The sequence below is a fragment of the Papaver somniferum genome, chromosome 2 (genome assembly GCF_003573695.1).
Source record: "Papaver somniferum cultivar HN1 chromosome 2, ASM357369v1, whole genome shotgun sequence".
NCBI classification, from domain to species: domain Eukaryota; kingdom Viridiplantae; phylum Streptophyta; class Magnoliopsida; order Ranunculales; family Papaveraceae; genus Papaver; species Papaver somniferum.
Window position 1 is genome coordinate 78,606,709 of NC_039359.1, and position 26,885 is coordinate 78,633,593.

A 26,885-nucleotide genomic window follows, 5' to 3' on the forward strand; every position below is an offset into this window, starting at 1 on the left:
TGAAGTCATAACCCTCTCAAAGCTTCTTGGTTCATAGATTGTATGCCATTATACCAAGTTTGAAGCTCGAATCGACATTGAGCTTCATACTTATCGATTTTTATGATGTATCATGCTAAGTTTGAAGTCAGAACCCTCTCAGAGCTTCTTGGTTCCTAGTTTGTATGTTGTTATACCACATTTGAAGTTCGAATCGACACTAAGCTTCATATTCATCAATTTCGATGATGTATCATGCTACTAATATGAACTAAAGCTACTTCATGACCTGTATGACTAGTCGAAATTACTTCATGACCTATGTAACTAGTCGAAATTCAAACCGGAAGCACAAAGAGAAAGCACAAAAGCACAAAGAAACACACCAATTATCAAATTCACTTCTTAGTTTTCAGCTTCATTCTTATATATTTTTTGGATTTTTTATATCAGAATGTCGATAACAATGTCCTAAATTTATTAATATTTTTTTTCGATTTTTATGCATATCGAAAGTTGATAATTAAACCGAATACACGAGTTTAAACTAGCACAAAGAGAAACACACAAGTTTCTCAATCCGTATGAGCATCTTAAAATTAATCTACATCGTCCCATAATTTATGCAATTCGTATGACCTCCGTATCTACGGTCCAGAGTATTTTTGAGTTATCTAAACTAAAGAAGGGAGAGAAAACCTCTACTCATTCTCCACCTCTTACCTGCGTCTCTCTCTGCAAACCCTAATTTCTCCTCTTTCCCCACTCTAAACTTTCATCTTTTAAGGCTAAATCACTCTCAGAAAATCCAATTTCATAACCCTAAATCTCAAGTTTCTTACTCAATTCATTCTAAATTTCTTACCCCCAAAACCGTTTTCTGAAACTCTAATCGACCCTGAATCTCAATTTAAAGATTTAAAATACAGCTTCTAGCCGGAAAAAATGAAGAAAAACCTAGTGGTGCGGTGAATCTAGATATTAAATCTCTGTCACTACCGTCTCATTCTTCTTCGATTTCTTCACTTAAATGAAATCTAGGATGTGCTTGTTCGGTTTAGAGAGACCTCTGAGGCCAAGTCAAGAAAGAAACAACAGATGTACGAAGTTTTCTTTGCCGAGAAGACTAGGTCGAAGAAATGAAGCTTCTGTTTCTGAATTAATGGATAAGTGGGAGAATGAAGGTGGGGATTGAACTTACATAGATGGGTTCACTGGATTTTAGGGGTTTGAGAAGATTGAACTGATGAGAAATCAAGATATGATGGTGGTGGTTATTATGATGAATAAATTAGGATATTGGTGAAATTCAAATTGCAGATGAGGAATTGAAGCTCAAGCTTGGCAGAATCTCGAACCTGATTTTGAGTCGGTGTTGCTGGTTAGATGGAATGGTTGATGTTGGGACTTTGTTTGAATCCGAAGAAATGTTGGTGCTGATGAATATCGGGTAATTTTCAGTAACTTCACCTTTTCGCTGTTGATTTCTTGTACAAAAACCATGGATTTTACATGGTTTATGCGTTTGGATCGATTGTTGTTAATTGATAATTTTTTTTTTTTGAATTTCAATTGTATGTTGTAGATCTTTGTGAAGGATGTCATGGAAGGAATACACAGGGTTTTTATATGAATTTGATAGTGGTGATTTTGATTGCTACACAGGAAGTTTAAGATTGAAATGTCGGGTTGCAGTTGAGGTGGAGGTTGCAGTGGTGTAGCTGAAGTTGAAATTGCATTAGATGGTGATGTCTGAGGTTGAGTAACTGGTGATGCTATCAGGAAGAATCAGATGAGAATCAATTGTGTTGCTGCTGTTGAAGTTCATTGAAATGGGTTAGATGAATGTTAGGTTTTACGGGTTTGAAAACTCATGTTGCAGCACTGACACAGAGAACTAGAGATGATGAATTTTGTACGTCGCAAACTTAACTACTTACTCATATATGTTGTATGACAATTGCTCTTCATTGACAAGTTGTTGAACCTGTTTTGATAGTCTTTGTTCAATCTTTGATACAGCTGGTTCTATGATGTTCCATAAACAACAAAGAGGACCTAGAGTTCGACTGCCAAAGCCTCCGTCGCTTTCCACGCAATGACCTGCCTGCAAGATGAGTTACAGAGATAACTCTCACTCAATTCAATGTTGACAAACATCAACCTCAACCAGTAAGAATTCGGCACACCTGATAGTTCCTTCTCTTGCACCTAAATCGATCTTTACGATAATAATATATTGATAGTTCTTATATTACCAGAAGGTGAACCTGCCAGTACTAAGGATTGACTCATTGCGGCGTTACTTGAAGCACTTCAACATTGTGAGTATTACCTTTATCAGTCTTTCTGATTGTACAGGCTTAGATTCTGCTGATCCGAAAAGAACAATTTCCTTCAACGCTAATGAACAACCGATTGGTGATCCATCTGTGCAACTTATCTTAGAGAAGCAAGGTCAAGGAAAGCTGGTTTGGTACTCGACGCTTTGGATCGGCTACTAGGGGAAGAACAAAAGAAACGGCTGGAGAAGTTAATGCCCAGGACCATGACAGTTAGGGAGTGGGAAGAGTTTGTGAAACATGTAGACTCTATTGAATTCAGAGTAAGTAATTTCTATTATATATAATGCCTATATATTTGTATTAAAAACTTTAAAGTCTGTCAAATGATTTTTTTACTTTTCTATTCAGGTCAGAAGAATAAAAATGCAAGAAAATCGTTCAAAACACACCACCCCACATACCATAAGTCGAGAAGGTTACGCCCGATTGGAGGTGAAATTGGTATGTTCTACAGTCTTGATATTCACCATGTGAAAGCTATTGCATCGTTAAAAATATAATTGTTTGAAGTTCTCTACAAAGTTTTATCGTAGAAATATTCTGAGATAATACCATGTTGTTATGCTATTCTTGATGACTCATGTATTGATACATTTATTTGGAAGCAAGTTGTTAAGCTGGTACAAGGAGGACGAGGTGGTTGCAGAGGCTGAAATTGCTGAAACAGATCCAAGTAAGCAGATACATGGAAAACCAATCGGTCTTGGAGCCTACACTGTATGTGTGAAGGTTTCTTATGTGGATGATGCTCTTGTCTACCAAGCTACTTCAGAAGTCAGAACTGTTCATGATGTTGTTTCAAATTTTATCACATGGCCCAAAGATAGAATAATCTACTAATAGACTTCTTAATCTTTTGTGATCTTTTTGGAGACTTAACTTTTGGTAACAGACATATCACTGCCACTTTTTTGTATGTTTTGTGTATATCACATTGGTATGTGAATGCTTTAATTCTGGGTTTGGTTTAATTTGAATGAGTCTTTCAGTTTAATCCAATTTTTTATTTACATTTCAGTTTAATCTAGTTGTTTCTTTACATTTCACAAATAGTAGTGACAAAAGTGAAATATATATTCTGAAATATGGGTTTGATCTTATTCACAAGTATTGTAAAATAGTTTATTTACAATCATAACTATGTGTTGTCCAAGATAGTCCTACTACACATAGTATAGTTGTATCAAGGTACTTCTACAATGCTAACAAGTGTACTAACTGTAATATTCACAATACGAATAAGTGTTGTGTTAAAAATTTCTACGATATGCTACTTATGTTGTCCACGATTGTTCTACAATACAAGCAAGAGTTGTGTTAGGTTATCAAAAAAAATCGAAAGAGAATCACAACATTGAAAAACTATTGTCGAACCATGAATCACATCACCCTTTACAACACTTGTCAACCATTGTAGAAAAACTTGGACTTTCTACAATACCCCCGTTCCACAATGCATGAAATGGAGTTGTCGTAGGGGTACTACAACGCTTATCTTTTGTCGTCAATGATGATGTTTCCCGTAGTGACTCTTTCCTTAAAACGCAATTCACCCTATATACTATGCTGAATAGTTAGCGGTGATGGTTTCCCAGGATACAACGGCTCCTCTCAAAGTAACATAGCACTTGAATATTTCGAAAGCAGCGAACGCAAGATGTAGAACAAACTCTCAGATTTCTAAAACAGATTTTATGATTAATTTTTCCAGTAAAAAATAAAAGAGAAAACTTGGGTTTTTATGCAGTAGTTCATGTCTCTTGGTGACTAGACATTTCCTCACATATGCGACAGTTAGAAGTGGCGCCCCTTCATATTTGGTCACATAAAGGAAAAGGTGTAATATTAGTCCCTTGATCGAGTCTTATGGAAAGACATAATAAGGACCATCAGATCAAAACCGTCAATAACCACCAAAATGGGAGTATCAACGTATTTAGTCTCCACCAAACGTGCTCCCTACTTCTGGACTTTGTTACACTTATACCATAGTCAACTTATCTTCCAATTTATCATTCATATAACCAACAGGTTTGACCAGTTTCAATAGGGGTAAGCAAGACATCCAATTGGTTTTTAACCATTCTAATTCGTATTTTGGCGAGTGGATATCTAGTCTGTCTCTAAATATACTAGTTTGTCACCCGTGCCATGTACGGGTCTATTTCTTGCTCATCTAATATTGGATTGTATGTAAAATTATTTCATTAAGAATAAAAAATATTTCTAAGAAAGTATTAAAAATTGAAGAAGCACATGACAGTAAAAACAAATAAAATATTTCAATAGCCAATAATGAAACAGACAATAAAATAAAGAAGTGCAACACAACATCTTCAAAACATGCAGTATTTATTTCAACTTCGTAAATTGATTAAAAATTATGTTGCTCGATTTTTTTTCCAAATTTTTGATTCTTTCTAGAATTCATTATATTCTTTCATTTTAAGTCCATTAAATTATTATATACCTTTGCTTTATCCGCAGAAGCGTCATCGAAATCGTGATACATCATAATGTAAAAGAATAAATCATGTTAGGCACTTGATCTTTTATGTATAAATGGATATCGAGCGGATATTTTCAAGGTTAAATAGATTTTAGGCTGGTATTTTATCAAGGTTAAATGGATATCGAGCAGATATTTTTTTTTTGGTAACTTCTTGGCATCCTTTTTGGTTTTATTTCGATTTTTGCACTAACTCAGAAATACTGTCTCATGGATAAATACAAAAAAAAAAATCAGAAAAAATAAAATCAAATACAGAAATACTTTCTCATGAAATTACTGAGATGATTATGAAAAACTACCCGTACGACGAACCGATATATCCTCTACCTCAGTCGAATTGAAATAATGCAATGAAATATATTCGACAACTATAAGAATTGCCCGACACTATATATGTACTTGTAATTTACACGATAAATAAATTTTTAAATTAAGAATAATTGGATACGTGATTTCTCTGAGTATTTTGTATATTTAAAAATCAATTCCTGTGAACATACTGAATGAACATAAATATTTAAATAATCATTGTGTAGGCTTACGTACCTGTGAATTCCACTATACTAACGTGTTTCATTTTGGCGCAACAAACGCATGAAAATTCATATTAGAACCTGCTAATGTATGATAGTTCAAATCTGCGTGCCTGTTTAGGAACGCTTATTCTATGATACTTAAACTTGATCTCGTTGGGTAAATTAATTGTGAGGTCGGTGAGTTATTCCAATAGGGATAGCTAAGCCTGATTTTTTTCATTGAGTAAGTTTACAGAGACCCGTGAATTATTAGATAAACAGTTTTGGAACCCAAGTGTAAAGGATGTCTTGTAATGGATTTTGGGAGTAAAACCTATAAATGAATTGATATAAAAAATTTAATTCAATAAATTTGAGAAGTAATTACTCCCTCCGTAGGCTTGTTTCATGTGTAGTTTGTACACGATACCAACTTATTTTTTTAAAACAAAGGTAGTATTTCAGAACTTGTAACTAATCATATATAAGGTGCCCATTTCCTTCATTTTCACAATCAAGGAAGCATTAAGTCAATCCACCCAAAAACCTCTCCTTCGTAACATCATCCTTGATGGAGCTGGGGTATAATCTCGGTTCTCCACCCGCTTTACTTATTTATTTCGCATATAACTTTTGTATTGGATTTCATGCACTTAGTTTCGAACCCACCGCTCCAGAAAAGGATTTACAATTTCCTTTTAGGTTAGGTTATTTGAAAATAAAATGACTTTAGGACATTTTTTCAATGGTTTGCGATTTTAGAAGAATCCTATTTATGGTTTTCTATTTGTTCGTATCTTTTCTTTGGGGTATTCTATTTTCTACGTTTTGTTTATTTATTTTTATTTTTTTGTGAGAGACTCATTTGAATTTGTCATCACAAGGCATCTAAAATCTTGCAATCATCAACAAAAATTTTAAATCAGCAACGCTCCATCAGAATTTATGATGCCCTCGCTTAGCATCTGCTGAAGTCAGGATAAGGCAAGCAGCTAAATATATATTATAGACCCATGAGCGCATATTTTTCGTTGGCGATATCAATTGCATATCTTACACTGAAAAAAATGAAATAAAAATATCATTAGTATTTTTGCATTATGGATACCTATGTCACGACAAAGAAAAACAAACAAAACCAAATTAAGATTAGACATCTAGGTATATACTCACATGCCAGTCAACTAAGTCGATTCTTCAATGTGGTGATTCAACAAATGTCCAATGTAGACTTTCACATGAGTGCAGGGGATATCACCTTTTCCAGAATTTTCATAAGAAACATGTTCCTGGTATGATTTTTCTCATATTTATGCAGTTAAAATTTATGCAGTTAAAAATAAAAGCTAATAGTACAAACCTGAAGTAGGGAATCAACAACAATGACCATCACCTTGAAAATGGTTCCCCACTCCCCAGAACAAACACAAATGAGATGCAAAACAACCTATATACCTGCACCGCTAAACCATACATATGTGCAACAATGAGGGATAAAAAGAAAAGGGTTAATAATTAACAAACCAAGTTAGATGCAGCAAATTTAGAAAGAAGTTACACCATTCTTAGAAAAAACAAATAAAACTGATTCCAAATATTACCTTATGGTTGGTAACTGGAACACTAAGGGCAATACCAATAGTAGACCTAAAGTAACTGGAGCAAAAGATTTAACGTTTACCACAAAGGAAAAGGAAAGAATCCACTTGCGAAGAAGAAATAATGAAGATTAAAATTCATCAAAAAAAAATCCAAATATGGCTACAAATGAGCGGTTGTCACTTGATATAGCGACTCTAACTCGTTTATTAACATTCATCGATGAGATGACCTGCAAAACAAAGAGCAACCATGGACCATTGAAACACAAAAAAGAAAAAGAAGAAAAAAGATAGCACCAAAATATATGCCATGGATCAAAACAAAGTACATGTTAATATAAAATTAGGGGTGCGTTTTTTAAGTCTTTAAAACATGACACTACATAATTTCTTTGAGCTCCTTTTATTTTACTAAGAACAACAACTCCTAAAACTTTTTTTTCTAATAAATGAAACAAAGGTAGGGAAAACTAAATTTTGTTTATTTCTCATTATGTTCTTCATATACGTAATGAGTAACCAAGTGGTTCTGTTTAGTATTTGGAACACTTGGCATCGGCAGCATGCAACTCGACCTGATGTTTGACCAATATTCCAAAGGAAAAATTGCTAAAAAAGAAAAGATAACAAATAAAGAGGAAGTATGAAGGCGTTGAAAATCATAACACAACTTCAAAGCCAAAGAAATTATTGAGTACAAAGCCATTAACAAAAGTATTGACGTATAAGATTTACCTAGGTCATCACACGCGAATTCATCAAAACCCGTGCTGTATAATTTTCTGATTTTATATCTATGAACCAAAAATTAAATAAAATTGTCAAAATCAAAGAACACCCATAAGAGATAAAAGTATCAAGATTAATTTTCTTAATTTTATTGATAGCAAGATTAATAAAACTACCAGTTTTCATGAGCAGCGGTTACGACCTCCATTACTGCTAACTGATTATAATTTTAATTCTACATGTGCAAAACAAATAGCAAAAAATAGGTTAGTCAATAAAATCCTAAAATAGGTTAGTCAATAAAATCCTAAACATCAGGAAACGGAAGAAAACAACATAACCTTAAAAAGCAAAAAGACTAAAAAGCAAAAATAAACGTTCATGTAAATATACCACCTTATCAATATGCGACCTTGTCGTTGATCGGAGAAGAGGTATAGCAGCGCCCCGATGAAAAAGCAAAACCGTAGCAAGATAAAAAAAAATGAATAAAAAAAACCTTGAGACGTTACGTTTGCTCCAGCGCTTTATATAGAGAGCATCAAGAAGACAAAATCTCTGTTATGGAAAGAAAATTTTTATGTTAGGAAACAACACTCTAATAATTACAAAACATTGGTAATTTTGGTTAGCTACATTATTCTCATATCACTGTAATACTATAATTATTAGTTGCAAATATTTTTTTATACGAAAAATATAATACATATCAAGACATAACAAAAAAAACAAAATCGGTTTTATTTAATTTAGTTTTTATTTTAGGCTTATTTTATTTTAAATTATGTTATGAAAAAATTAAGAAAATATGAGAATAAGGTTTATTCTATTTTGATATTCACATTTATTTCTATTAGTAAATATTAAATATCTCCTGACATATGAATATATCCTAATATATGCATATATCCTAATAATTTCGATATCGTACTCCAATATTTTCTTTCCTGTTATTTTGATATCCACATTTATTTTGATATCTTTCGAAATCATATTCCCATTTTTTTTCTTTTGTTGCTGATAACGATTCCTTTGGAAATCATATTCCTAATGATTTTTTTTTTGCTGACACCGTTTTTTTTCCCCTCTGGAAATCATACTCCTAATGATTTTGTATTATTTTTATTTGTACAGGACTAACAAACCTTTCACTGGATTCATTCGGGTATTCATAATTCAGGTATTTTCTTTTAATCAGTGATTTAAATTTGTTCTTTTAATCAGGTATATTCTCATGAATTTTTTTTAGGTATTTAATATCAACTGAAAGTGTAATTAAAATTTGTGGATTGTGAAGTTTCTGATTTCGGAATGCTCTCATTTTTTGTAGGAATGTAAAGTTTTATATGATAAACATGTTACCAAAAATCTTAGTTTTAAATTGGGGGATTTTGCGTTACCTTTCCTGCCGAAGATCATAATTAGAGTTACCTCCCCTACGGAAATAAAATTAGGGAAACTTCCTCTCGTTACATATTTCGTTGGTTCACCAGTTAGCTGACATGGATGATAGACGCATTTATATGTCTATTTTGTTCTCAATGTTCTGTATTGTTAGACTCGATTAAATACTTATTGTGTTATTTTATATTTTTGTAGATGTTTTTGGAAAAATAAGCTCTTGCGGCGAAATTGACTCGAAAAGTAGGGATGGTCGTGGGGCGGGGATCTTGTATCCCAGTCACTGCTCCGTTCAAAAAAAAAACCACACCCTCCCCATTACCCGCTTGATCTGGGACGGGGCGGGTATGAGAAATACCCGTACGGGGCGGGTTTTTTACGGGTTACCCATAACATTAAGCTTAAATATGATGAGTTAATTTAATAATCAATACCTAAGTTCGACCAATAATAATAAGAATAATTTAAAATTTCAAACTCATAAATTCATCGTAAAACAAGCAAAGAAAAACAAATTGGTCTATAAACGAGCATCACTCATTTTAGTTCTTAATTATTTCTTATCAAGTATCTTCCTCCATGTTGATCACCTCATCGTCTGCTCCAGTGTCTTCCCAAAATGTTTCACCATCGAATTTTGATCCACCTAGCCAAAATAAGAAAGTGTATCATATAACCATAATGATGTATTAAATGTAAAAAAAAAACATTTCAATAAAAAGAGAATTTCATTACCATTCAGCATATCCCATAGCCAGTCTTGAGCGCACATCAAAGATTCCAACGTTTTTGGATGAAGTCTATTACGTTGGACACTCACAAATCTACCTCCGGTACTAAAAGCTGATTCGGAAGCTACCGTTGAAACTGGAATCGCTAAAATATCTCTAGCCATACACTGCAAGACTGGATATTTAATCCCATTTGTCTTCCACCATGCTAGTATGTCAAAATTACCAATCCTAGGTAAAAGATCTTCTTCTAAGTAATTGGTTAATTCTGACTTAACAGTACTAGTAGGAGCAGTATTAGAGACAAACATATCAAACTTTTCCAAAGGATCTACGTCATCGTTAAAACCATGCATCTCTGAAGTGAAAGACAAATCATTTTGGCTAACAGATGTTTCAGCAAATTTTACTTTCAGTTCATACTCCGTTGCCAAATCAACGCATAAATCGCGTACTCGATCAATTTCGATTTTTGAAAAAGCTTGACCATAAATTTGTGGAAAATAAAACTCAATCAATTTCATCTTAAACCTTGGATCTAACATAATTGTTACGGCCATTACTCCATTGATCACAAACCAATACTCTTCAAACTTCTCTATCATTTCATATGATATTTCCTTAATCACACCAACTTTAGATTTTTTCCACTCATTTAATGACAATCTAATATCACAAAAACTTGGAAAGAAAAGGTTGGTGGTAGGATATTTTACTCCGGAAAACTTCTCTGTGAAGGTATAAAATATCTTAAGTTTGTCGCACATTTCCTTTGCCAACAACCAATCTTCATCATCTGGCAAACAATCATACTGTGGCTCACGTTGCTTTAGTCGAGCAAAAACCTTCTGATACTTAATAGCAGTATTAAGCATCAGGTATGTTGAGTTCCATCTTGTCTCACAATCAAGAACTAACTTATTTATACTCGAAATATTTAGTTAACGGGCGGCCTCTTCAAATTTCTCAACTCGTTTTGGTGTTGCTTTCAAGTAAGCAACACTATTACGAATCAATTCGATTGCTCCTTTGATCCCCTCTAATTCTTTCTTGACTATAAGAGCTAATATGTGTGCACAACAACGCATATGAAAAATATCTCCACCCGACAGTAAGTTACTTGATAATTTTTCTAGGAGAAGTTGGATCATAAGATAATTAGTGGAACAATTATCTACAGTAAGAGTGGATACTTTACCATCGATATTCTAGTCTAGCAGACACTCCATCAATGCGGCTGACAGGACTTCAGCCGTGTGCGGACATGGCACATACATAAACCTAATACAAAATAAAATTCAGATGGTTGATTAGACCGTACTACGTAGCAACTAGTAATTAATCAGTAACAAAATTAATGGTAGTGATTTTTCATTTATGACGTGCATATCCAATGCCTGAAATCATTAAATGAATACGCGTACCTGATAATTCGGCTTTGCAAGATCCACGATTCATCGATGAAATGAGCCGTAATAACCATGTATCCTTTCTTTTGCATACTAGTCCACATATCATTAGTCAACGCAATTTTACCTTGATGTTTTTGTAGCACCTCCATTGTTTTAGTTTTTTCTTCGTCATAGATTTTAAGGATATCCCTTTTAATTGTGCTCCGAGATACCACCTTAAACAACGATTGAAGCGCATTTGAATATCGTCTAAATCAAGCATGTTCAACATGGAAAGAGGATACTCGTGTATGATTATCATATAAGCAAGTTCCTTCCTAGCGAACGATTGATCAAAACTGTACGTGTTAAGCTGACTTCTTCCGTCACTTTTTTTACTCAGAGTGATTATTGATTGTCTTATGTCTTGCTGTTTACGTCGAGGACATCTTTTCATGTGTGCGTGTAGATGCTTAGTCCCATTTGTGCTTTTTCCTCCTAATGGTTTATGACAATATTTGCAAACTGCTTTGTCTTCCCCTTTTATCTTTTTCTTTTCAAAGTGGTTCCACACTATGGATCTTTTCTTCCCTGATACTATAGAAATTTCACCTTCGGAATTATCACAATCACCTGTAATGTTTGCCTCGGCAGTTTCACCATGGTCATCATCCATTGGAGAACTTGAAATTGTCTCGACATGGTGTTCAGACTGTTCGGATTCACCTTGTGTGGATATAGTTGTCATTTTGGGATCACTGTGTAATATACACATAAAGTAATATAATATATATAATAAAGAAAGCTTAAATAATATAATATAATCAATACAATAATTAAATAATATAATATAATATAATTTTTTAGTTTAAATATAATATAAATAATTAATGATATCTTATACTTTTATGTTTTCTTTTATAATATAATATAATATAATTTCTTAGTTTAAATATAATATAAATAATTAATGATATCTTATATTTTTACCTTTTCTTTTATAATATAATATAATATAATTTATTAGTTTAAATATAATATAAATAATTAATGATATCTTATACTTTTACCTTTTCTTTTATAATATAATATAATATCTAAGTTTAAATATAATAAAAATATAAAATCCTAAAATGGGAACGTACGGGGCGGGTATGGGGCGGGGACCTAGAATCCCATCCCCGCCCCATCCCCGCTTCACTAATTTCGGGTATTACCCATACCCAACCCCAACCCCGTTTGTACGGGTAAAACCCTACCCAATAGGGGCGGGTACCCAAGGGGATGGGTTTGGGTGGGGAAAATGGCCATCCCTATCGAAAAGTGGTGTTTTACACCCTAGGATAGAGTACTAAAGACACCCCATAAATGCACCGGAGGAACCCAGAAAAAGTGTTGGAAACACCACAGAAAAATTACTAAAGGCACCCCAGGGGACATGTGTTATTCGGACTCCAGCAACGGATAAGGGTGCGACCACTGGATTAGGGGGACACCATCTTCAACATTTCAAATATTTGAATTTTGGCGGGAAAATGGGTGAATAGTGCTGTCAAATTAGGGTTAGGATTTTGGAGGTCTTATAGTGAGACTAAAACAGCTAAAAATCATTGGGTATCTTCCATTGAGCTAAACAGATATAGTGGTATGATCGAATTCAGTTAGAATTGGATGGATAATCAACAATTGATCAAAACATCAAGAACAATTTTGGCGGGAAACAAAAAATTCAAATAATGGTTTTGGTGGGAAAATATATTCTCTCCCTGGCAGATTTTCAAATTGATTTTCGATGGATTTGTGGAGAGACTAAATGGATGGAATTAATTGGGTCATATCTATTGAGTATAACAAGATTATTCTGAGCGTTGGAATGAGTTAAATTTGGCTAGAATCCGCTAACTTTCAATCGAGAGTTAAACAGGGGAGATATGCTCGAGTTCTCTGTGAGAGGAATTTTTGGGAAGTTTTGTGGACTAAATGGGGAAGATATCTGATCTTCTTAAGTGTTTATGCAACTATGGAAGTATTACAGCTCATATGCGCAGGCAAAGGGGATGAAGAAGATCATATCTCGACTGACAGTGAAGAAAATGGAAAAAAAATATTTTCCGAGTAATGGAGGATTATGTGGAGTTATTGCGAGTGATTCGTTGCGCCTGTTGGGTATTAAAGGGACCCTTGGGAGCTGATAGAGGGTTATCAAGAGTTTGGGGAAGTTTTGGAGCCAAGAGAAGCGAAAGGGAGAAATCTCTCCTGCTGTTGTTGCTGCGCTCGAGGAGGAGGAAGAAGATGAAGAACTGACGCTCCAGAAGCGTCGTTCTTCAACAGTACCCGTAGCAGTTCACTGGTGTCGTTGTTTACATCACTAAGGTTGTATCGTTCTTTACTACACTTCAGTTTTGTTTTATACAGCGTAATTGTAACGCTTATAACTGTTGCGAATCTTTGTTTTAGCATTTTCTCATCTTTTAATCAACTTTTTGAGCTATAAAAATGTATTTTGAGAACATGATTAATATGAGTAGCTAAACCCTAATACTGGGATGATGGAGGAAGCCATATTTCACGCATATGATAATTATATTTAATTCTTTTTGACTACTTGCACTTTTTATTAATCATTTTATGATTTTTCTTAATTGATTGTCATTTCATTTGATGGTTTATGCTTGGTCATAGTGCTTTTGATATGCCATGCTTTCGATTTACAGTTAATCTTCTAAAAATCTACCTTGGCAAGAATGAGAGTCCTTATTATTTGAGCTATAACTATTTGGAATAAATATATGAATCCTGTGAATGATTAATGGTGGAATCCTGAGTCCCAGTGTCTCTTGATCCTGTGACAAATTTTGTATATATTTTTGTTTTAAAAATCTTTTCAAGTCCGAGCAACGAATTCTTATTTACCGCAAAATTAATACTACAATAAAGAAATGGCGCCGCCGACGCGGACTTGTATATAGATTTATTTTTATTTTTGTTAGGTTTATTTTTATTTATTTTTATTTTTGTTCTTCTTTACGTTTTTGGGTTTTTGTCTTTTTCTTTCAGATTTTGGAAGTTGGAGCGAAAGAAAATTTTGCCAAAGTTTTTGGTGAATACTTAAAGACTGGAGTAAAAGGCAAAGCGAAAGGGGCGAAAGAAGAAGATTTTTTATTTATTTTTTATTTTGATAAAAAAAAAGAGAGAAAAAAAAAGAGAGATATTTGTATTTTATTTTTTTTTATTTTTATTTTTTTAGACTTTTTATTTTTCTTAGACTTTATTTTTTCTTTTGCACTTTTTTTTTATGGATTTTGGAATTTAAATTTTGGGACATTATTTTTCATACCCTACGGAAGGGTATTATTAATTAAAAAGAAAATTTATATAAACTGTGTGCAGGGAAGGACGACGATTACTATATCGTCTCGGCCCCTCGGGTTCGTACATGACATAGGAGTCGTGGCCCGAGTCGACTTCAACGGTTCATCCCCCGTCTGGTACCGGAGGTAAGTCCATCGAAACACTCGCGAATCTCCTGTAAGCGAGTTATTGTATTCCTTAAGGTGATTCATTGATTGAGGACGAATTTGGACTGTTTTTAAATTCCTAGTAAAGGGCAAGGCCTGGCCAATACAAGATAAAGTTTCGGATTTCATCACCGCTCCCTTCTTGCCCGCCTTAGGAAAACTAAACCTAACGCGAACCCAAGCTTAAAACTTGACTAGAACGAGACCGATAGGGTAACGCGCTTATTAGGAAAAAATTTCGAAGGATATTGGTTACTTTCTTAAGCACACCTCAAAGTTCAAGAAGGTTATTGTGAGTTGAAATGAACTGCCTTGTAATGCCGGTGAGGCCTTGGGTATCAAAGCTCCATTGAGCTTCCCTCGCCTCAAGTTTCCTCACATTAGCTCGGATTGATTCCAGAGGGGTTTTCTCAAACTGTAACGAATTCCCCTTCGAGAGATAGAAGCAAGTCTAGAAACAATCTAAGTGAAGCCATCATGCTTTTCGTTTGCTAGAAATCTTTAGGTTTGTTTTGGTGGAGTCGAGTCGGCCTTGTTTGTGGTTGTGTAGAATTCCCTTGCAATTAAGAATGTCGAACTGGTACGATAGAAGCCAATACAATGATTATCAACCTGAATTTGAATATGGACATCATCCTTTCTATGACCATGTTGGGAATAGTGGTTGGGAACGCCATCCTTTTCAAGGTTATGGTTCATACCATAGTGAGCCCAATTACTATCCACACGCGAATTGGTCTTACGAGCAAGAAAATCAAGAACATTATAGTACTAGTTACGCGTTTTTGGAAAATTACTTAAAAACGAGTCCTGATTATGATATTTCTGAACCTGTTCCTTCTCTAGAAGAGACCCAACAACGGATTAAAAGGACGTATAAACGTTTAGTTGCAATGAATAGTTTAAAAGAAGAGTGTACACGGTATTCTGAGATGATAAACGAGAGTAGTGAACGTATAAGTGTTATGCTCAGTGAAATTCAGGCACGTCTAGAGGCAGAAAATGAACAGTTAGCTAATGCTGCTCGAAATGATCTAAATTTCCAAAATAGTGTTTCTAATTCTACCCTTGATATCAATAGTGAATATTTGCCTAATTTAGAGGACGAGGTTAGAATAAAAGACACTACTTATTTAGATAAGGTTCAATCATCTTCGTACTATTATGATGAGGATAGTAGTAATGAAGAATCTGAAATGTGTAGGCATAGTGATCAGGAATCTATTAATCCAATTGAGCTTTATAATGATTCTAGTTCAAATCCAAATAATTTTTATGATTATTCACCTATTCAAAAGGACGAGGATTTGATTAGGGATACCACCGTTTTAGACGATGTAGTTTTTCCTTTTGATTACGAAGCCGATAATGCTTTAGAGGAACGGGTTTATTCCGAAAATGTTGTTTTAGAGTCTAGCGACTTAGAAACAATAGTCTTAGACGAAGAAAATGAACTCGTAGCTAGAGCTATTAAATATGAGTAAGGATGCGTCGCTTGAGTATAACCTCGAAGGAGCAATTGACTATTTTCAGGATTCCAATGATCTAGAAATTAAGGAAATTGTAGCTAGTCTATCTAGAGATACCCAAAAATCTAAGTTTGGGGGTGATTATCATTCTCCTTGTGCCATACCTTTAGCTCTTACAAAGATCCCTCATTTTGGACTTGATATCTCTGCCTCGACCATTTTACAAGATTACCTTCATACTCGTTTTCCCGAACCTAATGATGTCCAGGAAGAAGTTCAGTCATTAGAAACCCATCCTCTGGTTGATGTGGTTTTGCCCAGGAATAATACCAAGATTGAATTTGTTTTCCCACCAAATAGTTTGCTTCCAATTGTGGGAACGTATAAATTTCAAATGTGTAACTTATTAAGTTCTGAGACTAAGCCTAAGTAATTTAGGTTGATAGAATCGACACATTTTCTTAAGAATGACCACTACTCTCATTGTGGTCAGTTATGTAAGTCAAACCTGATTGACTTAGAGGATCCTCAATTATTTAGGTTATTGTTTTGTTCTTCTAAGTTCTTATTTGAGTTTTTCCAGACTCTAGGACCTAATGATTCAGATCCCACCTATGAAGAAGCGCAACCAATGAAAATATTTTATTTAGACCCTTTCATAGAACCTGAACCTGAACCACAATTAGATATAAATATCTTAATCAGGAAACTAGATAAGGGCATGCTATCCTTGTTCACTTTCTTGGGTTATTGTAGTTTCCTTTTGTCAGCTCTTTTTGGTTTTGAAGACCCACAATTATTTCGACTGTTACTTTTTGATTCTATGAGATGACTAATTCCTTCCGATGTCTGGCTGAAGACTTTAAACTTAGAGCTTCTTGGGAGGTAACCCAATCTCATGCAACACGGTAATATCTTTCCTTAAATCTTTTTCTTCAAATAGTAACAATTTCTCTCCTTGTTCATGCTTTTAATTTTATCTTTAGAACATTGAGGACAATGTTAGATTTAAGTTTGGGGGTATGGGAGAAACTTTTCAGTTGCAGAATAAATAAATAGACTCCAGAGCCTAGAAATTTATGCTTATTAAGGTTACCACTAACCAATCTAAGTGGATGGGAACATCTTGGTTATAGGAGTTGAGGAACCAATCTGATTAGATGGAAACATCGAAAGAGTCTATTCATAAAAGCACAGAGCTCAGGTGTTAGTAATAACATGATAGTTTCACCATATCTCGTTGAGTCCTTTTCACTTCTATTCTTATTTTGTTTTGTTTTTAAACTATGTTTCTCTAAGAGAGTAGGTAGGGCCCACGATTCAAGTTGTTACCACTGCTAGGGTGGAATAGAGTGATTGAGATACCAAAAAAAAAAAAAAAAAGACCATACCAATTAGACCAATCGGAATAAACATTAACACTTGGATAGCAATATGTATGTGTTCTCCCTGTCTCCGTCGCCTAAGCAAGCGTGGAACGCAGGACCCGTGGGAACTATCATGTAATCTGCTGACAAGAAGCATGCGTTTGGATCTAAAAGATCTATTCATGCCGTTAATCAAAAAAAAAAAAAATTGTTCTATGTAGTCAATCACTGGTTCCCTTGTATATGCCAGTGTGTTGATATTAGTCAGACCGGTATCTCAGTCCATTAGGATAGGTTCATCCTAGTAGTGGCTTTCAGACAGATATGGGAAACACCGTTCACCTAGTAAACATCAAAACCATCTATGTTTTTCTATATCCATCTCATTATCTATCTATGTGATTAGTTTTGACTCCGGTTATGATGTCCATAGTGAAACTATCTGAGTAGAGCTCTGTCACTTATATATGAATTTTGGAATTTCGCATCAGGGTACTTCCTCCTATAGTCAATGTTTGTATGCCAACCAAGAAGATTCTTTAGTGCCTTCCAAGGTTCTGCGTAGATAGCTAGGTTTTGGAGTAAATGGTTTTTTGTGGGTACACCTCTGATAAACCCACCCGAGATTAACTCGGTCACTTTTCAAAAATAATTTTTGCTCGAGGACTAGCAAATAATAAGTTTGGGGTATTTGATAGACGCATTTATGTGTCTATTTTGTTCTCAATGTTCTATATTGTTAGACTCGATTAAATACTTATTGTGTTATTTTATATTTTTGTAGATGTTTTTGGAAAAATAAGCTCTTGCGGCGAAATTGGCTCGAAAAGTGGTGTTTTACACCCTAGGATAGAGTACTAAAGACACCCCAGAAATACACCGGAGGAACCCAGAAAAAGTGTTGGAAACACCCCAGAAAAATTACTAAAGGCACCCCAAGGGACATGTGTTATTCGGACTCCAGCAAAGGATAAGGGGGCGACCACTGGATTAGGGGGACACCATCTTCAACATTTCAAATATTTGAATTTTGGAGGGAAAATGGGTGAATAGTGCTGTCAAATTAGGATTAGGATTTTGGAGGTCTTATAATGAGACTAAAACAGCTAAAAATCATTGGGTATCTTCCATTGAGCTAAACAGAGATAGCGGTATGATCGAATTCAGTTAGAATTGGCTGGATAATCACCAATTGATCAAAACATCAAAAACAATTTTGGTGGGAAACAAAAAATTCAAATAATGGTTTTGGCGGGAAAATATATTCTCTCCCTGGCAGATTTTCAAATTGATTTTCGATGGATTTGTTGAGAGACTAAATGGATGGAATTAATTGGGTCATATCTATTGAGTATAACAAGATTATTCTGAGCGTTGGAATGAGTTAAATTTGGCTAGAATCTGCTAACTTTCAATCGAGAGTTAAACAGGGGAGATACGCTCGAGTTCTCTGTGAGAGGAATTTTTGGGAAGTTTTGTGGACTAAATGGGGAAGATATCTGATCTTCTTAAGTGTTTATGCAACTATGGAAGTATTACAGCTCATATGTGAAGGCAGAGTGGATGAAGAAGATCATATCTCGGCTGACAGTGAAGAAAATGGAAAAAAAATATTTTCCGAGTAATGGAGGATTATGTGGAGTTATTGCGAGTGATTCGTTGCACCTGTTGGGTATAAAAGGGACCCTTGGGATCTGATAGAGGGTTATCAAGAGTTTGGGGAAGTTTTGGAGCCGAGAGAAGCGAAGGGGAGAAATCTCTCCTGCTGCTGCTGCTGCGCTCGAGAAGGAGGAAGAAGATGAAGAACTGACGCTCCAGAAGCGTCGTTCTTCAACAGTACCCGCAGCAGTTCACTTGTGTCGCTGTTTACATCACTAAGGTTGTATCGTTCTTTACTACACTTCAGTTTTGTTTTATACAGCGCAATTGTAACGCTTATAACTGTTGCGAATCTTTGTTTTAGCATTTTCTCATCTTTTAATCAACTTTTTGAGCTATAAAAATGTATTTTGAGAACATGATTAATATGAGTAGCTAAACCCCAATACTGGGATGATGGAGGAAGCCATATTTCACGCATATGATAATTATATTTAATTCTTTTTGACTACTTGCACTTTTTATTAATCGTTTTATGATTTTTCTTAATTGATTGTCATTTCATTTGATGGTTTATGCTTGGTCATAGTGCTTTTGATATGCCATGCTTTCGATTTACAGTTAATCTTCTAAAAATCTACCTTGGCAAGAATGAGAGTCCTTATTATTTGAGCTATAACTATTTGGAATAAATATATGAATCCTGTGAATGATTAATGGTGGAATCCTGAGTCCCAGTGTCTCTTGATCCTGTGACAAATTTTGTATATATTTTTGTTTTAAAAATATTTTCAAGTCCGAGCAACGAATTCTTATTTACCGCAAAACTAATACTACAACAATGGCAGTACTATACACGTGGCAAAAACGTAAAAAAAATGGTGAAATACCCAAATTATCCTCGTCTTCCTCTTTTCTTTCTCATCAGTTTCTGCTGGTGAAAGGGGATCTGTAGCTATTTTCAATTAAGACAGGGTGAAGAACACTTGAGAGTTCGAAGGTCAGATGGGTTGGGAGATGAAGAATAAGATTGCAGATTAGAGAGCTAAGAAGGAAATACAGATTGGGTTAAATTGGGCCCGTTTGTCGGCTGAAATTTATTTTATATACTTAAATATAAAAGATAACGCATAGATTACTTACAAGAAATATGAAATTTTAAAAGATTTATATCGCGTAAAATGTTTTTGCGTTACCCTACAAGCTTGTCATTATTGTTGTATGAATTGCAAACTTAAGACTCTGGCGCTGATCATATCACTATATAGGAGTACCTTCATCTATTAAATCTATCCCATAGACATCCACCTTCGATGGGGATATAAGTCATGAGGTGGTATTGTCATTTGTCATTTTGAAACCAAATACATGTAATATCAATATATTTGTTTACTAAATCTTTATTGTTAAACAAATCTTTACAATTAAGCTTTTTAAGAGAACCCAACTTAATTGGGAGAAAAAAAAAATTAGCACCCCCTTTGCATGGTTCACAGTTCCCACATCTTGCCGAAAATGTGTTCCCATGCAAAAGGAAAAAGAATAAAAAATAATCGGGGTGGAGTAAGGATCGGATAATTACAGTGTACCGATCAAATATCCGTTAGATTAGTCTAGATAGGTATGTTCTTGGTTTTAATCTTGTTATATATGCAACTCCATCTTCATAGTAAAACTTACTTCATGGACATGTACCACCAGATCTTCCAGAAAGGTTAGTACATGAAGATGGTGTATCAGGATTCGGAACTGCTCTTTGTAAAGACTGCTGATGAATTACAAGCTCAATCCTGTTTTTATTTTCAACCTCCGTTTTCTTTTTTGTATTTTCACTATCCTTAAAAATACCAGCAACGTTCATGGTCGTCATGGCACTCGTACTCGATGGACATCTACCAGTGTTACCTCTACCAGGGAGATTAGTGCACGGAGAAGGTGAACGAGGATTTGGAAGTGTCCTCCTGCTCTGCAAGGACTGCTGATGAATTGTAAGTTGAAGCCTATTATTCGAGTCGACAACGCCTTCATTTTCCGTTTTCATCAATAACATATCTTTATCTTCTTGCAATATCCTCATCCCTTCAACCTTGTGGAAATTGTTGATGAGTAAGAAAATGGACAAACCAGCAAATACGACTACGTTGAAGACATCTCTTCTTTCTTTGATTAGACCCATATTCTGAATTTTGCGAATGAAAAGAAAATGAACTGAATTTAAACCTCTTTATTATTAATTTGTTTATGTAAGAGAAAAATGAGACTCAATCAAGAGGATAATTAAATCTTAGCTCTTTCTTTCTTGGAAATGGTTAAATGTGATCTGGAGAAATATTAGGTTTAAAAGGATATATTAGCTCTCTCTATATGTTTTTGGTATGAATGATGATGTTGGATGATGAGCTCTTTTGTATTTATAGGATTTTGTCATTTGAGCTTTGAGTTGAATTGGCCAAACATAAAATTGTTTGTAGTAAAAGAAAGGGCGGGATATGTTGAAGTTGAATTAGTTTAAGGATTTCAAGTTTGAACCTTGACTGAATGTCTTGTAATACACGGATCCTTGAACAGAATATCATTTTTACCAAGAAATAACACTACTCGTACCGTTTCAACAATTAAGTACTCACTACTAAAAAAGCAACTATGGTCACAAGCCTTAAAAATCAACATAAGCTGTGTGTCTATACTTGGAGTGCTTGTGTTTAAGATTTGTGGATGATTTTGTCGTTGTTTTTGCTATTGCAACATTGTTGTATATATACCCATCTGTGCTCGACTAAGAGACATACGGCACTCAATGGTGTGAAGAAAATTGAAGCTTCTAATTAACAGGCGAACTTATGTCATGTTATAGGTGAAATTAAATATAGAGGAACATGAACTTTACCAAACATACTAGCTCCTGACTGGAATATCTATTAGTGAAGTGTTTTAATCAAGGAGTTGACAAGAACACGGTCAAAGCTCCTATCAGCAAATTAAAACGGAGAAGATGCCGGAGAAGGAAAAGACGGATTACAGAAGTCGCAATCTAGCATGCTTTTTGTTGACTTTGACGTACATTTATAAATTACGAAATGCCCTTTTGCTTTTAGTTTTCGAAATTTCAACGTACGTGACCTATGGGTGGTGATATTTCTCCCGGTGTTGGCTATTTGTCTTCTCTCTTTTTCTTTGGGATCGATTCCTAATTGGATCTTTTTCCCGGTTGTATATAAATGGATGGAGTACATATTAACAGTTGGAATTTATCTATTTTTGGGGAGAAAAGAAAATGAACAAGTTAACCTAACCAACTGATCATGCACCGTGTGCATGTTTGGAGAATGAATGGAAAATTTTAGAACTACAGAAATAATTTAAAGACTCAGAGATAAACTATTGAACACGATTTAGTAAACACTAAATTATAATATTAAAAATTTCTATTATATTTTTGGTTTCCAAAGAGATAAATGGTCTCGTAGCTTGTACATGTTGTCCACATTTTATGTGTTATTTAAGCTCTTGTGGCTAATAAGTTTTGGACAATCCTAACGTTGTAAATCGATTTTCGAAGTTCATTAAATCGATAATTTGTGTTAAATCATTTGACCAAACCTTTTATTCATTTGTTTTGTTGTTGACCATACTGCATCTTCATGGGTTTTTTGATACGTGTTTTTCATATTTCTTCCTTGCATTTTTGAATATTTGGTTCTTTGTTGGTTGAAGCACTCCAGCGACGAGTTCCTGTCATTTAAACCTGGACTCTTCCGATTAAGAAGAATTAGGAAAAAAAAACTCTTGATTTGAAATATCTCTTTTCAAAGAAGATTCAGCATCATAAGATTAGACTATGTCTAGAAAACCGCCTCTCTTCTAATTTAATCGGGTTTTTATGCTTGTAATGTGTCGTTGCCTAGTATTTCTTCTCTTTCTCTTGTCGTAATACTCGGACATGTACTTGTATGTTCTTGATGTTCCACGATTCTTTGCTACTTATTAATTAATGGCACTCTAATCATGTTATGTTTTTTAATAAAATGGAATCCTTTTCTCAAAACGAAACAAAAAAGAATAAAAAAAACACATAAACAAGAGAAGAAAGTTGAAAAAAAAATATAATATGAAAAACATGTTATAAATTGGCTAAATCCATAGGACGACAAATATAATTTATCGTTTTTCATTATTGTATTATTTTTAATTTCTTCTTACAACAATGGGAATGAGAGGTCATATATTTCTTGTTTTGACATGATTGCTAAAGGTGGATACCAAGCTTAGTCGGTCGGATGATCTAACCGCCAAAATCTAATATAATTTTTATCTTATATCATGTTATAACAAATGGCTCAATTAAGCACAATCAATCAAGAATTGAAAATGGAAATGAAATCAAAGTAAAATCAAGCACACAAAACACAAGGATTTAAGGTGGTTCGATTAATATGATCTATATCCACTTGCGAAGAAAACGAAATGATCCCACTATGATTAAACAAGGTTATAAGGTGTTTTCCCCCAAATCCCCTCTCACGAACCCTAGCCCCCTTTTGGTGCGTCCCTTTCTCTCTCTATTACATGAGTTTCTCTTACCAACAAAAGGAAATACGTTTTCCTTTTATTCTCCTGATGCCCTAGTTTTGGTGCAACAAAAGTTTATCACCCGGGCTCTAAAGGAATAAGGCCCATACAAGACTAACACTTGTATTCAAGCCACAAAATACAACAAATCTCTACGTTGACTTGAATATCATCACCATTCATCATCATCGTCTTCTTGTAGCCCTTCAAGGGCTCTCAACACCAAGTTCAAGCAGATACTTGGAACCGTCTTCGTCAACAATTCTGCAGGGTTATCTGTTGTAGAAACCTTTAGCATCACTATTTTACCTTCCTTAATTGCATCCTTGATAAAATAATACCTGACATCGATGTGCTTCGTTCTCTCATGATACATCTGATTCTTGGTCAAGTAAATGTCACTTGGATTGTCACAAAACAAAACTTCACTCTCTTGCTTGAATCCTAGATCACCAACCAAACCCATCAACCATATACCTTCCTTCAGTCCCTTCGCGGGTGCCATGTACTCTTCCTCAGTTGTAAACAATGCAATTGTGCTTTTCAAAACCAACCTCCGACTGATAGTACTACCACACAATGTAAAAGTATAACCTGTCAACGACCTTCTTCTATCAAGATCACTTGCATAATCAGAATCAACATAACCCACAACATCTGTCGAATCACCATAGTGTTTATCAAACACTAAACCAACATCTGTACTGCCCCTTAGATACCTTAAAATCCACTTTACAGCTTTCCAATGAGCCTTTCCGGGATTTCCCATGTATCTACTTAACACGCTCACAGCTTTTCCGATATCCGGCCTTGTACAAACCATAGCATACATGATGCTACCAACTGCGCTTGCATATGGAATTCGAGACATGTACTCTGCCTCATCTGCAGTTTGAGGTGATTGCCTTCTAGAGAGTCTAAAATGAGCTGCCAAAGGATTAATTACTGGTTTCGCATCTTTTATACCAAACCGCTCAAACACCTTCTCTATGTAAGCCTTATGGGACAAATACAACTTTCCTTCAGCTCGGTTTCCATAATCTCCATGCCCAATATCTTCTTTGCTGCACCCAATTACTTCATCTCAAACTCACTATTCAACTGCACTTTCAACTTCTGCATCTCTAACATGTCTTTGCAAGCAACCAACATATCATCAACATACAAGATTATATACACAAATGAACCATCTTGGAGTTTCCTGTGATATACACAACTGTCATACTTACTCCTGTCGTATCTATTTGCCAACATAAACGTATCAAAACTTTTATACCACTGCCTTGGAGATTTCTTCAAACCATACAAATATTTCTTCAACAAACATATATGGTCTTCTTTGTCAGGAAATTCCAACTCTCTTGGTTGTTGCATATAAATACGCTCTTCCAAATCACCATGAAGGAAAGCTATCTTAACATCTAGTTGTTCCAATTCTAAATTATTCAAAGAAAACATAGCAAGTAATGTTCTAATAGAACTATGTTTAACAATGGGAGAAAATACCTCATTGTAGTCAATCCCTTCTCTTTGTGTAAACCCCTTTGCCACAAGACTTGAATTGTACCTTGTTCCTTCACCATATGAAGTACCTTGTTTCTTCTTGAAGACCCATTTGCTTCCCACAATCTTCTGTCCCTTAGGTCTTTCAACTATCTCCCAAGTGTCATTCTTGTCAAGAGACTCAATTTCTTCAATTGCAGAAGCTCCCCATTCTGCTGATTCTTCACCACTATTGGTTCTTTATAGGTTCTTGGCTCATCCCTATCTATGCTCTCACCCAATGCAAGTGCATATGCAACAAAATCAACATGAATATCTCTGAGGTATTCTAACTTGCCTCCTCTCTCTGTCTCTTATAAGATTGTATTGATGAACTTGTGTTCTTCTTCTTGGGCAGGTTCTTAACAATGTCTTGATCATCATCATCATCGGAAAGTCGCATTGCTTCCTTGAACTTGCATCTCAAGTTCCACCTGGTCACAAGCTTCACCTTATCGCTAACACCCTCTTCTGCTCTTCCATCTAATCTTCATTCTTTTGCTTCAACATTGATTGCTCACAAATTTCACATCTCTACTGATGAGAAACTTGTTTGATCTTTCTCAGGACACCATAACATGTAGCCTTTCACACCTATGCATACCTACAAAATATATACTTCTTTGCTCTAGGATCTAGCTTCCTCTCATTCACATGAGGATAGGCTGGACATCCAAAAACCTTCAAGTCTTCATAATTAGCATGTGTATCTGTCCAAACTTCATTTGGAGTCTTAACTCAATGGCAGTCGATGGAGATCTGTTCACTAAATAAGCTGATGTGTTTGCTTGCTTCTGCCCAAAAACTCTCTTGATAACCGCATTGGAGAGCATTGCACCTTGCCTTCTCCATTATGGTTCTGTTCATCCTTTCTGCAACACCATTTTGCTGAGGTGTTTTTCTGACTGTGCGGTGTCTCACAGTCCCTTTCTCCTTGCAGAACTCATTGAACTCACCTCCACGAATTCCAAACTATGTCTCTCCGTCTCCTAGCATTGATTTGTCTTCCGGTTTGCTTCTCAGCCATAGTCTTCCATTTCTTGAAATTAATAAAAGTTTCATCTTTGTGCTTAACTATGAATATCAATAAAATTTACCGGATTGGGTTTGCTTGTACTTAACCATAGTCTTCTCAACATTCTTCCTTTTTGGACAATCCTTATTAAAATGCCCTTGTTACTTACAAAAATAGCAATAGAATTTACCGGATTTAGATTTAGACCTTGACTTTGATCTTTTTCTACCTAAACCACCCTTTTGGTTTCCTCTTCCTCTTACAAACGACCCATATCTTTACCATCAATACCCGTCCTATTTAACTCCTTAGATTTCAAAGCCGCTTTAACGTCTTCCATGGAAATTGTGGTTTTTCCATACATTACGGTATCAACAAAATTATCATAAGATGGTGGTAAGGAACAAAGAAAACCCAATGCTTGGTCTTCATTTTCAGTTTTGACATCAATATTTGCCAAATCCAAGAGAATTTTATTACAATCATCAATATGATCTATAATAGACATTCCTTCATGTATTTTAAGAGTACGTAATTTCTTCTTAAGATATAAACGATTAATTACGGATTTAGTCATATACCTCTTTTGCAACTTGTTCCAT

The 26,885-nt window shown here is 34.9% G+C and overlaps 3 long non-coding RNA genes across 3 annotated transcripts; 1 reads left to right on the top strand and 2 right to left on the bottom strand.

Moving 5' to 3' along the window:
- Positions 1 to 2,482: 2,482 nt before the first annotated feature.
- LOC113353603 lies at positions 2,483 to 3,183 on the top strand. Its single transcript, XR_003361397.1, has 3 exons — positions 2,483 to 2,584; positions 2,673 to 2,765; positions 2,930 to 3,183. It is a non-coding gene; the product is annotated as an uncharacterized LOC113353603 (long non-coding RNA).
- A 3,068-nt stretch (positions 3,184 to 6,251) lies between these two features.
- Positions 6,252 to 6,787, bottom strand: LOC113348129. The gene is made up of 3 exons (XR_003359504.1): positions 6,712 to 6,787; positions 6,525 to 6,609; positions 6,252 to 6,409 (listed from the first exon to the last, which is right to left on the bottom strand). It is a non-coding gene; the product is annotated as an uncharacterized LOC113348129 (long non-coding RNA).
- Positions 6,788 to 6,964: 177 nt separating this feature from the next.
- On the bottom strand, positions 6,965 to 7,886 carry LOC113348130. The gene is made up of 3 exons (XR_003359505.1): positions 7,858 to 7,886; positions 7,688 to 7,746; positions 6,965 to 7,182 (listed from the first exon to the last, which is right to left on the bottom strand). It is a non-coding gene; the product is annotated as an uncharacterized LOC113348130 (long non-coding RNA).
- Positions 7,887 to 26,885: the final 18,999 nt, after the last annotated feature.